This window comes from Pristiophorus japonicus, chromosome 9 (genome assembly GCF_044704955.1).
Source record: "Pristiophorus japonicus isolate sPriJap1 chromosome 9, sPriJap1.hap1, whole genome shotgun sequence".
Lineage (NCBI taxonomy): Eukaryota > Metazoa > Chordata > Chondrichthyes > Pristiophoridae > Pristiophorus > Pristiophorus japonicus.
This window is the reverse complement of record NC_091985.1, coordinates 180,691,459-180,697,130: the sequence shown is the minus strand read 5'-3', so window position 1 is coordinate 180,697,130 and position 5,672 is coordinate 180,691,459.

The following is a 5,672-nucleotide window of genomic DNA, read 5'->3' as shown; positions in this document are numbered from 1 at the left end:
CTCTCCCCCCCCCCAACAGTCTCTCTCTCTCCCCCCCCCCCACAGTCTCTCTCTCTCTCTCTCTCTCCTCCCCCCCCCCACAGTCTCTCTCTCTCTCTCTCTTCCCCCCTCCCCCACAGTCTCTCTCTCTCTCTCTCCCCCCCAGTCTCTCTCTCTCTCTCCCCCCACAGTCTCTCTCTGTCCCCACCCCACAGTCACTCTCTCTCTTTCCCCCCCACAGTCTCTTTCTCTCTCTCTTCCCCCCCCCCACAGTCTCTCTCTCTCTCTCTCCCCCCCCCCCTTCTCTCTCTCCCCCCCACAGTCTCTCTCTCCCCCCCACACAGTCTCTCTCTCTCTCTCTTCCCCCTCCAGTCTCTCTCTCTCTCTTCCCCCCGCCCCAGTCTCTCTCTTCCCCCCCCCACAGTCTCTCTCTCTCTCTTCCCCCCCCCCCACAGTCTCTCTCTCTTCCCCCCCCCCCACAGTCTCTCTCTCTCTCCTCTCTCTCTCCCCTCCCCACAGTCTCTCTCTCTCTCTCTCCCCCCCCCCCCCCAGTCTCTCTCTCTCCCTCCCCCCACAGTCTCTCTCTCTCTTCCCCCCCCCACAGTCTCTCTCTCTCTTCCCCCCCCACAGTCTCTCTCTCTAACCCCCCACAGTCTCTCTCTTCCCCCCTCCCCCACAGTCTCTCTCTCTCTCTCTCTCTCTCTTCCCCAGTCTCTCTCTCTCTCTCTCTCCCCACAGTCTCTCTCTGTCCCCACCCTCACAGTCTCTCTCTCTCCCCCCCCCCCCCACAGTCTCTCTCTCTCCCCCCCCCCCCCACAGTCTCTCTCTCTCTCTCCTCCCCCCCCCAGTCTCTCTCTCTCCCCCCACCAGTCTCTCTCTCTCTCTCTCTCTCTCCTCCCTCTCTCCCCCCCAGTCTCTCTCTCTCTCCACCCCCCCAGTCTCTCTCTCTCTCCACCCCCCCAGTCTCTCTCTCTCTCTCTCTCTCTCTCTCTCCCCCCCCCACAGTCTCGCTCTCTCTCTCCCCCCCCCCCCCACAGTCTCTCTCTCTCTCTCTCTCTCTCTCCCCCCCCCCCCAGTCTCTCTCTCTCTCTTCCCCCGCCACCCCACAGTCTCTCTCTCTCTTCCCCCCCCCCCCGCACAGTCTCTCTCTCTACCCCCCCACAGTCTCTCTCTCTACCCCCCCACAGTCTCTCTCTCTACCCCCCCACAGTCTCTCTCTCTACCCCCCCACAGTCTCTCTCTTCCCCCACCCCCCAGTCTCTCTCTCTCTATCTCTCTCTCTCCCCCCCAGTCTCTCTCTCTCCCCCCCCCCACAGTCTCTCTCTCTCTTCCCCCCCCCCCACCCCACAGTCTCTCTCTCTCTTCCCCCCCCCCCCCGCACAGTCTCTCTCTCTACCCCCCCACAGTCTCTCTCTCTACCCCCCCAGTCTCTCTCTCTACCCCCCACAGTCTCTCTCTTCCCCCACCCCCCAGTCTCTCTCTCTCTCTCTCTCTCTCTCCCCCCCAGTCTCTCTCTCTCTCTCTCTTCCCCCCCCCACAGTCTCTCTCTCTCTCCCCCCCCCCACAGTCTCTCTCTCGCTCTCTCTCTCCCCCCCCCACAGTCTCGCTGTCTCTCTCCCCCCCCACAGTCTCTCTCTCTCTCCCCCCCCCCACAGTCTCTCTCTCTCTCTCTCTATCTCTATCCCCCCCTCCCACAGTCTCTCTCTCTCCCACCTCCCACAGTCCCTCTCTCTCTCCCCCCCCACAGTCTCTCTCTCTCTCCCCCCCCCCACAGTCTCTCTCTCTCTCTCTCTCTCTCTCTCTCTCTCTCTCTCTCCCCCCACAGTCTCTCTCTCTCTCTCTCTCTCCCCCCCCACAGTCTCTCTCTCTCTCCCCCCAGTCTCTCTCTCTCTCTTCCCCCCCCACAGTCTCTCTCTCTCTCTCTCTCTCTCTCTCCCCCCCCCACAGTCTCTCTCTCTCTCTCTCTCTCTCTCTTCCCCCCCCCCACAGTCTCTCTCTCTCTCTCCCCCCCCTTCTCTCTCTCCCCCCCCACAGTCTCTCTCTTCCCCCCCCCCCACAGTCTCTCTCTCTCTCTCTTCCCCCCCCCAGTCTCTCTCTCTCTTCCCCCGCCCCAGTCTCTCTCTTCCCCCCCCCCAGTCTCTCTCTCTCTCTTCCCCCCCCCCACAGTCTCTCTCTCCCCCCCCCCCACAGTCTCTCTCTCTCTCCCCCCCCCCCCACAGTCTCTCTCTCTAACCCCCCACAGTCTCTCTCTTCCCCCTCCCCCACAGTCTCTCTCTCTAACCCCCCACAGTCTCTCTCTTCCCCCCTCCCCCACAGTCTCTCTCTCTCCCCCCACAGTCTCTCTCTCTCTCTCTCTCTCCCCCCACTACAGTCTCTCTCTCTCTTCCCCCCCCCCCACAGTCTCTCTCTCTCTCTCCCCCCCAGTCTCTCTCTCTCTCTCTCTCTCTCTCCCCCCCCCAGTCTCTCTCTTTCTCCCCCCCCACAGTCTCTCTCTCTCTTCCCCCCCCACAGTCTCTCTCTCTAACCCCCCACAGTCTCTCTTCCCCCCTCCCCCACAGTCTCTCTCTCTCTCTCTCTCTACCCCCAGTCTCTCTCTCTCTCTCCCCCCACAGTCTCTCTCTGTCCCCACCCCCACAGTCACTCTCTCTCTTCCCCCCCCCACAGTCTCTTTCTCTCTCCCCCCCCCCCACAGTCTCTTTCTCTCTCTCTCTCTCTCTCTCTCCCCCCCCCCCCACAGTCTCTCTCTCTCTCCCCCCCCCACAGTCTCTCTCTCTCTCTCTCCCCCCCCACAGTCTCTCTCTCTCTCTCTCTCTCTCTCCCCCCCCCCACAGTCTCTCTCTCTCCCCCCCCCCACAGTCTCTCTCTCTCTCTCTCCCCCCCCCCACAGTCTCTCTCTCTCTCTCTCTCTCTCTCTCCCCCCCACAGTCTCTCTCTCTCTTCCCCCCCCCCACAGTCTCTCTCTCTCTTCCCCCCCCACAGTCTCTCTCTCTCTCTCTCTCTCTCTCCCCCCCCCCCCACCACAGTCTCTCTCTCTCTCTCTCTCCCCCTCCCCACAGTCTCTCTCTCTCTCTCACTCTCCCCCCCCCCCACAGTCTATCTCTCACCCCACCCCCAGTCTCTCTCTCTCTCCCCACCCCCAGTCTCTCTCTCTCTCCCCCCCCACAGTCTCTCTCTCTCTCTCTCTCTCCCCCACCCACAGTCTCTCTCTCTCTCTCTTCCCCCCCACAGTCTCACTCTCTCTCCCCCCCCACAGTCTCTCTCTCTTCCCCCCCCCACAGTCTCTCTCTCTCTCTTCCCCCCCCACAGTCTCTCTCTCTCCCCCCCCCCCCGCAGTCTCTCTCTCTCTCTCTCTCTCTCTCCCCCCCCCCCACAGTCTCTCTCTCTCCCCCCCCCCCCCACAGTCTCTCTCTCTCTCTCCTCCCCCCCAGTCTCTCTCTCTCTCTCTCTCTCCCCCCCCCCAGTCTCTCTCTCTCTCTCTCTCTCTCTCCCCCCCCAGTCTCTCTCTCTCTCTCTCTCCCCCCCCCAGTCTCTCTCTCTCTCTCTCTCCCCCACCCCAGTCTCTCTCTCTCTCTCTCTCCCTCCCCCTCCCACAGTCTCTCTCTCTCTCTTCCCCCCCCCCCACAGTCTCTCTCTCTCTCCCCCCCCCCCCACAGTCTCTCTCTCTCCCCCCCCCCCACAGTCTCTCTCTCTCTCTCTCTCCCCCCCCCCCACAGTCTGTCTCTCTCTCTCTCTCTCTCTCCCCCCCCAGTCTCTCTCTCTCCCCCCCCCCACAGTCTCTCTCTCTCTCTCTCTCTCCTCCCCCCCCCCACAGTCTCTCTCTCTCTCTCTCTCTCTCTCTCTTCCCCCCCCCAGTCTCTCTCTCTCTCTCTCTCTCTCTCTCTCTCTCTCCCCCCCCCCACAGTCTCTCTCTCCCCCCCCCCACAGTCTCTCTCTCTCTCTCTCTCCCCCCCCCACAGTCTCTCTCTCTCTCTCTCTCTCCCCCCCCCAGTCTCTCTCTCTCCCTCTCTCCCCCCCCACAGTCTCTCTCTCTCTCCCTCTCTCCCCCCCCCCACAGTCTCTCTCTCTCTCCCTCTCTCTCCCCCCCCCACAGTCTCTCTCTCTCTCCCTCTCCCTCCCCTCCACAGTCTCTCCTCTCTCTTCCCCCCCACAGTCTCTCTCTCTCTCCCCCCCCCCACAGTCTCTCTCTCTCCCCCCCCCCACAGTCTCTCTCTCTCTTCCCCCCCACAGTCTCACTCTCTCTCTCTCCCCCCCCCCACAGTCTCTCTCTCTCTCCCCCCCCCCCACAGACTCTCTCTCTCTCTCCCCCCCCACAGTCTCTCTCTCTCTCTCCCCCCCCCCCCACAGTCTCTCTCTCTCTCTCTCTCTCTCTCTCCCCCCCCCCCACAGTCTCTCCCCCCCCCCCCACAGTCTCTCTCTCTCTCTCTCTCTCTCTCTGCCCCCCCCCCAGTCTCTCTCTCTCTCTCTCTTCCCCCCGCCCCAGTCTCTCTCTTCCCCCCCCCCACAGTCTCTCTCTCTCTTCCCCCCCCCACAGTCTCTCTCTTCCCCCCCCCCCCACAGTCTCTCTCTCTCTCTTCCCACCCCCTCAGTCTCTCTCTCTAACCCCCCACAGTCTCTCTCTTCCCCCCTCCCCCACAGTCTCTCTCTCTCTCTTTCCCTCTCCCCCCCACAGTCTCTCTCTCTCTCTCTCTCTCCCCCCACCACAGTATCTCTCTCTCTCTTCCCCCCCCCACAGTCTCTCTCTCTCTTCCCCCCCCCCCCACAGTCTCTCTCTCTCTCTCTCCCCCCCAGTCTCTCTCTCTCTCTCTCCCCCCCAGTCTCTCTCTCTCTCTCCCCCCCCAGTCTCTCTCTCTCTTCCCCCCCCACAGTCTCTCTCTCTCTTCCCCCTCCCCCACAGTCTCTCTCTCGCTTCCCCCCCCCACAGTCTCTCTCTCTAACCCCCACAGTCTCTCTCTTCCCCCCTCCCCCACAGTCTCTCTCTCTCTCTCTCTCTCTCTCCCCCCACAGTCTCTCTCTCTCCCCACCCCCACAGTCTCTCTCTCTCTCTCTTCCCCCCCCCCCCAGTCTCTTACTCTCTCTCTCTATCTATCTCTCCTCTCCCCCCCCCCCCACAGTCTCTCTCTCGCTCTCTCTCTCCCCCCCCACCCACAGTCTCTCTCTCGCTCTCTCTCCCCCCCCAAAGTCTCTCTCTCTCCCCCCCCACAGTCTCTCTCTCTCTCCCCCCCCCACAGTCTCTCTCTCTCTCCCCCCCCCCACAGTCTCTCTCTCTCTTCCCCCCCCCCACAGTCTCTCTCTCTCTTCCCCCCCCCCACAGTCTCTCTCTCTCTCTCTCCCCCCCCCACCCCACAGTCTCTCTCTCTCTCCCCCCCCCCACAGTCTCTCTCTCTCTCTCCCCCCCACAGTCTCTCTCTCTCTCTCTCTCTCTCCCCCCCCACAGTCTCTCTCTCTCTCTCTCTCTCTCTCTCCCCCCCCACAGTCTCTCTCTCTCTCTCTCTCTCCCCCCCCACAGTCTCTCTCTCTTTCTCTCTCCCCCCCCACAGTCTCTCTCTCTTTCTCTCTCCCCCCCCACAGTCTCTCTCTCTCTTCCCCCCCCCCACAGTCTCTCTCTCTCTTCCCCCCCCCACAGTCTCTCTCTCTCTTCCCCCCCCCCCACAGTCTCTCTCTCTCTTCCCCCCCCCCCCCCACAGTCTCTCTCT